Source organism: Pteropus medius, unplaced genomic scaffold (genome assembly GCF_902729225.1).
Source record: "Pteropus medius unplaced genomic scaffold, Ma_sr-lr_union100, whole genome shotgun sequence".
Classification (NCBI taxonomy): Eukaryota; Metazoa; Chordata; class Mammalia; order Chiroptera; family Pteropodidae; genus Pteropus; species Pteropus medius.
In genome coordinates this window covers 36,196,107-36,208,100 of record NW_024340849.1, presented here as the reverse complement: position 1 = coordinate 36,208,100, position 11,994 = coordinate 36,196,107, and positions in this window count along the sequence as shown.

Sequence of the window (11,994 nt, the reverse complement as noted above, 5' to 3'; positions counted from 1 at the left end):
GAAGACAGAAGACCAAAAGGCTCTCCTAGGACACATGCGCGCACGGGCACACATGCATTAACACGCACACACATATGTGATAATCAAAATCCAGTTCATTTGGAACAAAGTTATTACACAGAAAAACAGTAAAAAGCAAACAATAGCTATAGCTACAAATTAAGGAGTTCATATTTATGTGCTAATCGCATATATTTGTTTATTCAAAGATCCACCTATCAAAGATCGGAATTCTCTGAGTAATATGTTTATAATAGTCTAGTAGACTTTTCTATTTGAATGTTCCTTCATCACCTCAAGAGTGGCAAATCTAAAACTGAACACATCATTGTCTGCTCACAAGTATTTTCTCCTCCCAGCCCTTCCTTCCTCAGATAGGGACACCCTCTTTTCCACATCACTCAGGTTTGAAAAATTAAGGTCATTCTTAACTCATCTCTCACCTTCAACTAGACATCCCCTTTAAACCTTTTTGGAAGCTGGTGAAGTATAAATCATACATAAATAAACATAACATTTAATCAGCCACCAAATATATTAACAATTATGTCAATTCTTTCTTCTCCATCCCCACTGTCACCCTCTGGTTGAGAATTTTATCCCAGAAACATTTATCTGAAGCATTTCCTCAGTAGCCTCTCCACCCACTGCCTATCATCTCAGTCCAATCTTCCTGTATTTCTCTAGCCAGTGAGCATGAACACAGCCATATTATCATCCCATGACCAACTTATTATTCTGAGTCCCTTTCAGGTTTGGCTGAGGTTCAAAGCCAGGAAGAGGAGTTTTCACAATGCATCCCTTCTTAATTATTTCTAATGTCTCAAGACTACTTAGATATGTCTACATATTGGTCCTAGTCTCCAATCCTGGGGCTACACGGCCTCTTTTTCTCAAATTCAGAGGCAGAGGAAGCTCCTTCCTCCGGTAAGTCTCTTTGAGCTCCACAGTTGTCATGCTCAGCTTCACTTGAAGATCTAGTTCCTTCCTACTGCCTTTCCTCCCAGGAGAGGTGGCCAAGCAGGACCAAGAATTGACCATCTGTCCTCCACAGCTCAGAGACAAAGTGAAATATGAAACCAAACAAAACCATTCTCATTCACAGTAGAGCAAGAACAGCTCAGGCCTATGTTGTCTGTATTCATGCAGTGAGATCTAATACTTTCTCTCAACCCTAAATGAGAGAAAGAAAGAGAGATAGAGGGAGGAAGGGAGGAAGGAAGGAAATCAGTAGTATCCAGAAGCACAGTTCTAACTATACACAAAAATTTATATCCCCAAATTAAACCTTACTTTCTCATTTATTTATTCTTCTTGCAACAAATATTTTTCAAGTACTTACTATGTTGTGTTAGGTACTAAACAAAACAGACAGACTCACTGGTCTCCAGGAGCTTCAGTTCTGGTGTGGAAAATAGATAATTAAAAAAACCCTCAAAAGTAAACAAAGTCATGTCAGGCAGTGACAAATCAATGCAGATTTAAAACAGGGTACTGGGATAGAGGGTGTGGGGGCCTCTTTAGATTAAAAAAAAAAAAGTCCTGAATTGGTGACACTTGAACTATCATTGGTAGGATGAGGAAGAGTTGGCCAAGACTGTATACTCAAGACAATGGTGATTTGACAGTTTTATCCAATAAAAATGGATGGACACATGCTTCACGTTTGTATTGGTTCGCTGGAGCTGCCATAAGAAAGTGTCACAAACCAGATGACTTAAACAATAAATTTATTGTCTCGCAGTTCTGGAGGCCAGAAGTTCAAAATCAAGGTGTCAACAGGGCCATTCTCCCTCTGATGAAAGCACAGGGAAAAAACTGTTTCAGGCCTCTCTCCTAGCTTCTGGCAGCTCTTTGGCTTGTGGCAACATAACTCCTATCTTCCCATTGCATTCTCCCTGTGTATAAGCCTGTGTCTAAATTTTCCCTTTTTATAAAGACATCAATCATATTGAATTAGAGGCCCACCTTGTTTCAGTATGACCTCATCTTAACTAATCACATCTGCAATGAATCTGTTTCCAAATAAGGTCACATTCTGAGCTTCTGGGCATTGGGACTTCAACATATGAATTTGGGGTGGCACAACTCAACTCATAATAATGTTTCTATAATAAAGGGGTTCATTAAGATGGAGTAGGGGACAAGAATTTGCTCATGATGATCTGACCAACTTTTTCAGAGCATGCCGGAACTTTCTATTTCCCCCAAATTTCCCAGCACGGCACATCATGAATGAATACTTGTTGATGGCTGATTAATGGTACATTTTACACTAAAATTTAAAAATGTGTGTGTTATTGTGTTGAGATGGTTTGGGATTTGCTTGTGTGCCAGCAACAGATCTCAGGCTTAGCAGATAAGAAAGTCTTAAATCGTTTCAGGGTCTGATATGATTAGTGACTGTTCCCGGAGACCAGGCATCTAACACGGAGCCAGCCTCTTATTCTCCCAGCCCGGATCCCAGAGGCAGCAGAGCTGAGGAGCTCAGGCAGAGCTGGCAGAGGTCACATTTATTGAAGATCCGAGAAGAGATTGTGGTGAAAGTATAGTAGCAAGAATGCATCCATTCAGGCCTCAAGGCAGCTCATCCTCTCCGCCCAGCCTGGGAACACACAGCTGCCCCGTCCATCTCAGAGGGGCAAATTCCCCCACATCAGAGAAGCAGCCCTGGGCCGCTAAATGGAAACCTGGCCAGCAAGGAAGCAGCTGGTCTTGGCAAACAAAAAACAATGCCTCAGGCAAAAACTAAACAAGAGGGAGCCTGGAAAAGCTACATTCTGAGGAGCCACTCCCTCCCTAACCCAATTTTTTAATCCAATAGAAAATTCTAAGCATAGAGAACACCATGGCAAATTCCTTCTGTTTAAATTCTCTGTGATTAGAAATTCCTAGAAAGCTTTTTCCTTTCCTTTCCAACAATTTACTTTAATAATATATTCAATGTTGTGGCTGGCTATTTTGCCATCCAATATTATTTTTTTAGTGTAACATAGACTACCACAAGATCTTGTGTAATGTCATGAAAATTTGTGTCACATTGAATTGCATTGTTGTGTCATTCACGACAAGCTACTTTTTTTCATTGTTTAAAATTATATTTATGTATACACAAAAATATAGCATCTCTTGTGAAATATATGCTTAATTCATTTATTAGTTTCCCGCCCAGCAAGAACTCATGAACCTGAAATTATCTATTCATAATGGGTCTTCCAATAAGAAAAATAACTATAAATACAGATGAAACAAGTTCTAGTCATAGTTAGGTTAGTGGGTTTAAAACAGAAATTTTATCATTCTTGTGATGACAATAGTAACAACTAGAATCAATTATGGAGTTTTCACTATGTGATAGATTGTGTTAAGTGTTTTATAACTACCTTATCTCAAATCATTTCAACGCCATAAAAAAATTATTGCTTAGAAACATTATGTGACTTGTCCATGATCAAGTTAGTATTGGTGAAAGTTGGGATTCAGACTCTAGTCTGTCTAATTCCAAACTCTATACTTAGTCCAATATACTACATAGATAAAAATAGAGGAAAAAAAACACAATTAAAACATCAGTCAAAGATTAGATGCTGTAGGAAAAATATCACTACTATATTCTTTAAGAAAGTTCATTTATAAGAAGAACTTCTGTAAAAATCAGGAAACTATGTTCCAAAAGGTAAACTGAGGCATGGCATTTAAAGCCATGACTTTTTAGAACTTACTTTGAAACACAATTGCTTCAAAATTATGATTTTGTGCTATTTTTTAAGGTAAGTTCCAGAGCACTGGAGACTTATAATGATAAAAATTACACGATAACCTTTATGCAACAGGCTTATTGAACACAACATTATGTTAGTAATGCTATTCTGAGAAGAACTAGTCATGCTGGGCTAAATTTTCCAAGAATGCAATTTAAGCCCACAGTAAGGTATATTATAAAATGAATGGAATACCGTGGTTCAAACACAGCCCTCCGAATGGTCCATCTGTGGACCTTATCTCACCGATTCTCATTAAACGGTGATTTCATTTCTCTACATCATCACAAGCTCCACTCCTGGGTAGTCGTTCAGCTGCCTGGCTAGTCTCACAACACATGCAAATATGAATTAAAGGCAGCCGCACCGCAAGACAGAGGAGGGTTTGCTGATGCCCTTCCCAGTGTGAAGCACGGGGCCCCGGCCATCACAGATGGGAAAAAGGAATTGGTGGTCCCAGCAGGCCTTCTGGTTATTACCCCCCGCAGCCTCATTTGGAGTATCGCACTCACACGAATGCACACACTCACATGCACACGCACATGCATGCAGCTCTAAACCATTTTACCTGCCCTCTACATTCCACGCGCTGTAATGTTAAAGATGTGTTTGGACTCTATGAAAATAAAATCCCAGAGCCTTTACAGATTCCTTGTCACTGACTCTCATTGCTCCCCAGGAAGACATGTAAAAGAAGGTATGTTTCCCTCATTAGACACATGGGGAAACTGAAGTGTGAAATGTAATAATTTGTCCAGAGCTAGGAAGAGAATCAAAGACAAAAAACAGAGGTAGAATTTTTCTGTCCTCTGACCTCCTATAATATGCAGTTAGCACCTTTCTTACAGCCTGCATTAGTTTCTACAATATGGTCTAGTTATTTGCAAACTCATCTTTTCTCCGCATGTGACAATTAGCTCCTTAGGATGAGGAACAATTTTTGGTTTGTTTTTGTGTTCTCACCACAACATGGTCCCCTTTGGGGTAACTGTGGGAACTCCGCCCGGGCCCACAGATTGGAATAAGAAGATAAACAGGATACGAATAGAGAGGTCTAATGGATCTGGGAGTCTCTTGCAACAGTGGCTCTCAACTGGGGCAATGACTGGGTATTAATGACTGTCTTTTATGGTACTCACATCTTCCACTAGATCTGTTTACTGCTAGTCATCATGAATGGAGGCCAGAAAGCACATGCTAGAAGAAGAGAAATTACACCCAATGGTTGTTACTAAAGGAACTAGTGAGAGTTAAAATAATGAGTAAGATAGGAACCTGAGATGAGAAGTACTGGCCTCTCTCTACCTCATGTAGGGTGTGAAGAGGCTCCTGGAAGTACTCACTCTTTCAATTCCTGGGTGCTCTGTAGTTCTAAACACTCATTACAGACATGATGTCAGCTTGAGGGAACCTCATGGGGGTCACATATTCACTGGCTGAGATTAGCCCAACCCTGGTCCAGGCAGAGATCTGAACCAGTCCTGAGCTACCCCAGGAGTAGTCAAAGTCTACAGGGGCTTATCATTCTGCACTAAAGGCCTGGACTGCAAGTATCAGCTGCCAGCCTTATCATGAGCTATGTTGGACCCTTCAGCCCAGCCAAGCCATGGATGACTAGCACCTGAGCCAACATCACAGGGAGCAACAGAGCCTCCTAGGGGAGCCCAAATAACCCACAGAAACATAACAAAATGGCAGTTGTTTAAAGCCTCTAAGTTTTGGAGTTCTTTGTTACATGGCAATAGATAACCAGAACACTGAGCCTTATGACAAAAGGAGTGAGACCCTGGGGGTGATCAACCAGGGAGGAAGTGGGAGACATAGGAGAGGCCTCCCAGAGGGAGAGCAAAGAAGAGGGATGGGGTCAAAAGAGAAAGAAGTTCCTCTAGGATAGAGAGCTTGACTGGGGGTGTATGTTTGGGGGTGGGTGTCTTTCAAGGAGAGGTGAATCTATATTGCAAATGGAATGATATGAATTATTAGACTTCAATCTAAGGGAACTACTTTACAAAGATCCTCCCCTCTGTGGTAAATCATGCCTCCTGGTATCCATGATCTTGTATAGTTCCCTTCCACAGTGAATGTGTGACCAGTAGAATGTGACAGAAAGCACTTGGTGTAACTTCTAAAGTTATTATGTCATAAGAAACATTAAAGCTTTTGCTCTGGGAGAAGCCATCCATTGTGTAACAAGTTAAACTACCCTGAGATGACCATGCTAAGGAGAGGTCCCATGCAAAGAGAAAAAGATGCCTGGTCAGCCCTCAGCTACACCAGCCCTCCAAACTGAGGTGGCAAACTTGGCAACAAAGTAGCCATTTGGGTATGGTTATTTGTAAATTCATCTTTAAATGATTCAAGCTTAACAGTGTCTAATTTCAATCACATGACACATCCAAGCAAGAACCCTTCAGATGAGCCGGGTCAATCCTCAACCTTGGAGAGATGAGACGATATTGTTTTTAAGCCAATAAGTTTGGGGTTGGTTTGTTGTATAGAAATAAGTAACTGAAAAATTATGTTTGTAGATAAATATCTCAAACCTTCTGGTTCTTCTGCTTGTGACAAATGCTAAGTCTGGTATATCCTCAGTAAGACCAAAATGTCAAAACAAATTATTTCTATATAAGGACATAGAAAGAAAAAAAAATAGTGGAGAGAATGACAGTCTACCATATATCAAAAGAACTTATGACATCTGTAAACTATTTCTAGCATAGCAATGAAAACAGGACAACTAGATATTTAGGTTAAAGAATCAAGTAGTCCAAAATTTGTGGACATGGGGAGCCAGCACTAGGTGAGGAAAAAATTATTAAGTCTCCAAGTGTCCACTTATAAGAAATTTCCCTCAGAAACCTATCAGATTACAAACCCAGCAAATCATGCAACACCAAAAAAGTTCCTAAATTATGTGGAAGACTAGATTTTATTGGGGAGTTTAACTGAAGGAGCAGCTGTGGGAAAAGAGTTGCTAGGTGGTATAAGAAAAGGAAATAAGCTTAGGAACCACGGCCAGCAGTGCAGGAAATAGGGTCATGGACCTTCACACCACAGTAAAGCTCCCTTTCCTACTAAGCCTTGGTACTGTCACATATTGGTATTGTCATTTACCTACCTCTCACTCAAGTACATATATCTTCTCTCACTGGCACTCACTCATCCTCACTTTTCTCAGACATTTTTTAATATCAGTAAAGGCATTTTATTAAGTGTATTACCATGCACAATTTAATTCTGTAACTTTGCTAAGAGACATTGTGTCATACTTGGGAAGGTGGGCTCTGGAATCAGACTGACCTAAATTTGAAACCCTGCTCCGCCACTTACTAGTTATAAGAACATGGATGTTATTTTTCCTCTCTGAGCCTCAGTTCCCCCATTGATAAAATGGAGATAATAATGGTGCCTACATAATGGGATTACTGAGAATACTGAATTCATGAAAAGTGCTTAGAGCATTGAATATACTCAAATATTAGTATTATATTATTCTTGAGAAATAGTGTATTTATTTCCTTCCCCATTCCTCCTCCTAGGATTTACACATACTGAACTAAAATGACAGAAAGAGAGAGAGACCCATTTCAGCATAATTCTCCCACAGGATTGTTAACCTAGGACCAGAAAAAAAATTAATTATTTGGCAAATATCTCATCCTAACTCTGTGAAGGCATTTTTCTCCCTCCCTTGTCCTCCCACTCCACCCTCAGCCTCCTAAGAAGTAGCACAGAGCCAGAAAGAGAGGGAGAACTGACCACCAGCACAAGAAGTGAGACCCAGGGGGTGATCAACCAAAGAGGAGGTGGGAGACATATGAGAGGCCTCCCGGAGAGCTTGACTGGGGCCTACTCCAACCAAGCAAATGGTTGGAGGCAAAGGCAGTAGAACAGAGCAAAGAAGCTACCCAATCTCTAACTCCCCTTGACGGCTCCAACGTGGTTGGAATATGTTATTTAAATCTTAAACACAGGACATCTTAGGTCTTCAAGTGGGTGTTCGGCTGACTAACAGCGAGACCACCTGCGACAAAGGCAGTACTGTCACGCCTTCCACGTGGGGACAGTGCACTGTGCACATTGCTGTGTTTTCCACATGGTGTAAAGCACAAGAAGAAAAAGTCATTGCCAGACCACAAACCCTAATTTGGAGGGGAGAGTGTAAATATACTTACTGACCTCATTTGCCCCAATGATGTCAGACATTCCTGATGAACATTCTTCTGTGGCCTCATGGTACCTCCTTAAAGCCAGTAGCACCATCAGAAGGCACCTTCTGGCTCCTACTCCAGCCAGGTGTTCTCAGTCTTTTCCACCTCCCAGCTTCAAGCCAGCCATGCTTGGGGAAATCCTGCCCCACAGGAATTGTTTAGAAGTTCCTCCAGCACAGCTGTCAGCCTTTACTGGTCATGGTTATCTTGAATATGTTCCATGGCTTTACTCTGCTCCCACAGGGCCTGCAGATTTCTGGCTTATAACTAGTGTATTAGTCTGCTCAGACACCCATAACAAAATACCATAGCCAGGGTGGCTTAAACAACAAAAATTTATTTTCTCACTGTTATAGAAGCTGAAAGTCCCAAATCAAGGTGTCAGCCAATTCAGTTTCTAATGAGGACTCTCTGGCTTGTAAATGGAGCTTTCTTGTTGTGTCTTCACATGCCTGACCTGTCTCTCTCTTATAAATCACAATCCTATTGGATTAGGGCCCCACTATTATGACCTAATTTAAACTGGATTACCTCCTAAAGACCCTATCTCCAGATACAGTAATATTGGGTAACTCAACACATGAATTGGTGGCAGGGGAGCAGACACGAACATTTAGTTGACAGTACCCAGCTTGGCTGTGCGTTTGTCAGCCCTTTTCCAGGCCTCTTTCTCTCACCCATCCCATAACAGATCCCATGCTTCCTTGCCTCTCTAAGGTACTTGGTCCTTCATTTCCAAAAAAAGGAGAAGGGAAAAGCTGAAGACTTTTATCAATAAACTTAAATTTTTCACATTGGGACAGTGGTTTGGCAACACCAGGGACTTTCACATTTTGTTTTCATCCACTCCCTCAACAGGCGTTATTAGCCTCTTTTTCTAGATGAGGAAACTAAGACAAAGAAAGTTCGAAGGCCTTGTCTAAGTTTAAACAGCCAGTAAGTAGCAGAGAAGAACTCAGGTTATGTCTGCTGAAGACAATCATTTAGACAATCCACAAAATTCCTACCTTCCTTGTCACCAAAGCTGCCACTACCAAGGTTTACCAGGATGATTGACATGACATCTTCACTTTCTTCCTGGATCCTGTGCTACTCTTTGCCAATTACCTGCCAGGTCATGTTCTAATTGTAGTTATGTGATTTCTCTATTAAAAAACTTAGAAGTAGTAACATGTAGCAACAAACATACCCAAGTATTGGTTTTCAAATACCAATCTCCAATAAAAAGAACCAGGGCTCTTTGGAGAAATGGTTGCTTCGTGAACTGAGACAGGAAAGTACGATACGAGCCTGGAGCATCTTATAACATCAGAAAGCAAGAAAGTGCTGAAAACACATACACAGAGACACACACTTACAATGAGGGGGCAGGGTGGGGCATGACCACAGGAGTCAACCTGAAAGAATTCCCAATGGCCAAAGTTAGAATAATCTGAGAAATAGGAATAGTTTTGTTTAAAACCAAAAAATTATGCAAAATTAGTATCGATAGTGATATAAATAAGTGTTTGAACAAATAAATAAGTGGAGGAAAAGAAACAAATCTTCCTTACAGAATAATTCCAAATAATAAATGTAAAAGGAATGAGAGAAATAGAAAATCTCTAGAGGAACGCTACATTAATCATGGCTGCAGGCAAGAGCCACTGATGAATACTAAAATTAGGTGAAACGTTAACGAGAAAGAAGATATTTATATGGCCTCAAATTATCTCCCTAATAATATTTACTAGTTATTGGGTGGTTTCAACACATGTCCAAAATTTCTTTGATACTCCTTTCTCCAGGAAGTAAAGCATAAGTCCCCTCCCTTTGAATGTGGGCTGGTCTTAGTGACTCACAGCTAAAGAACAGTATCTTAGTTTGGACTGCTATAACAGAATATCATAGACTAAGTGTCTTATAAACAACAGAAATTTATTTCTCACAGTTCTAGAAGCTGGGAAGTCCAAGATCAAGGCATCGGGATATTCAATGTCCGGTGAAAACCACTTCCCTGTCCATAGAAAGGCCATCTTCTCACTGTCTTCACATAGTGGAATAGGCAAGAGAGGTCTCTGGAGTGAAGCACTAATCTCATTCATGAGGGCTTCCGTCTCATGACCTCACCACCTCCCAAAGGCCTCACCTTCCAAAACCATGACTTTGCAGTTTAGGAGTTCAACACATGAATTTTGGAGTTATATAAATATTCAATCCATAACAAATGGAATATTAAAAGGGAAAAATAATAACATTGCAGTGGAATAACCTGACAGACACCATTTGATTGAGTGATCAAGGTCAACAACACCCGTAATAAGTCATGTTAATCTCATGTATCCCTTGATGCACTGATAGCATCTTCTTCCCAAAGACCCATAATTCCAGTCTAATTATGAGAAAATATCAGATAAACCCAAGTCCAAGGACATTCTACAAATACCTGACCCATACTCTTCAAGAGTATCAAGTTCATGAAGAACAAAGAAAAGACTGAGGAAAATTCACAAATTGGAGGAGAGCAAGATGTGATAACTAAATCTAATGTGAGATCCTGTCCTGAATCTATCCTGGAACAGAGAAAGGACATTAGTGGAGAAACTGGCAAAATGTGAATAAAATCTATGGTCTAGTTTTAATAATAATAGTAACAACAACAACAACAACAACAACAACAACAAAGTTTCTAGTTTCTAAATAGAGAAATACACATTCTTGAGTTGGGCACACGAGATCCTCTGACTGTAATTCAGATAGATATCTCTTCTGCCCTCTCTTGCCACCTCTCATTTTGTTCTCTACTCTTCAGCCATACCAAACTGAGTGAGGGCCCCCGTGTAAGCTAAGCCAGTCCTCACTTTCTTGTCTTTTCTCTTATTTCACTCTCTGCCTAAAATGCCTTCTTCCCCCTGCTCCACATGCCTACTTATTTGTTTATCTGATAATTATCTTTTCAAAGTTCAATGCAAGAATTTTTTCTTCAGTAAATTTCTTTCTGACCATCTCCACATCCCAATGGCCAGTTTCTCTCGCGCGTTCTCTCTCGCCCTCTCTGTCTCTGTCTCTCTCTGTGTCTTTCTTTCATTGACACCCAGAATCCCATACCTGTTTTTATCAGCATCTAATAACATTTAAGTGCATTTCTTTAAATGACTGTCTCTTCCTCTTCTGGGTAATAAAATTCTTGAAGGAAGCCTGACATTATTCATCTTTTATAGCCTCAGAATTCAACACATATTTTATACATATTAAATGAAATAATAAATTAACTAATTAATTAAAGAGTAATAAGCAAACTCACACTAGTAGTCTATTGGCTAGAACTGATAAATATGTAAATTCACCTCAGCTCTGCAGACATATTTCAAGAAAATTTGCGCTCAAAATTTCAAAATACTTTGTAAGAATAAAACTATCAATTCTTAAATACATTTTGAGGTCAGCAGACATTGTGGTGGAAAGCCAAGGCCCATTGCAAATGAGCCAGCCTCATGGAGGCCCCAGGCCCTAGAGCTCACCTCTGGATGCTTCTCATTCCCAATTACTCAGTCGGCTTAATTAAAATAGCCCCACACAGAGCACACTGGATTTCCTTCCAATATACAGCCTTTATTTCAGTCATACCTGTACCCATAAAGTTATATACCTTTCAAAACTGTCCCAAGTCAACTGAGCTGCTCCCTACCATACTTGCAGAGTCAAGACTCCTTTCCTATGGCATCTTTCACCACACTTCTTATGTGAATTTTTGGTTCACTGCCACATTTACCTGGGCATCTTTATGAATTCTATATTTCTTTTCATAATATGAGCATTTCAGTGAATACTCAATGATACAGCTTTATTAATTGTAAGAATTGCCACTCTCGTGTGAATATTGATGAAGGTGGCTTTCTGTGCTCTTATTCACACAGTAAAAAAAAAAAAAAAAAACATTATGGAAGCTGTGTTTCTCAAGATGTGTTAAGCACTCCAGAATAGTATCTAAAATTAAGCAAATTTTCTCCAAACATGAATATCATGTTGGATTGCAATAGGTA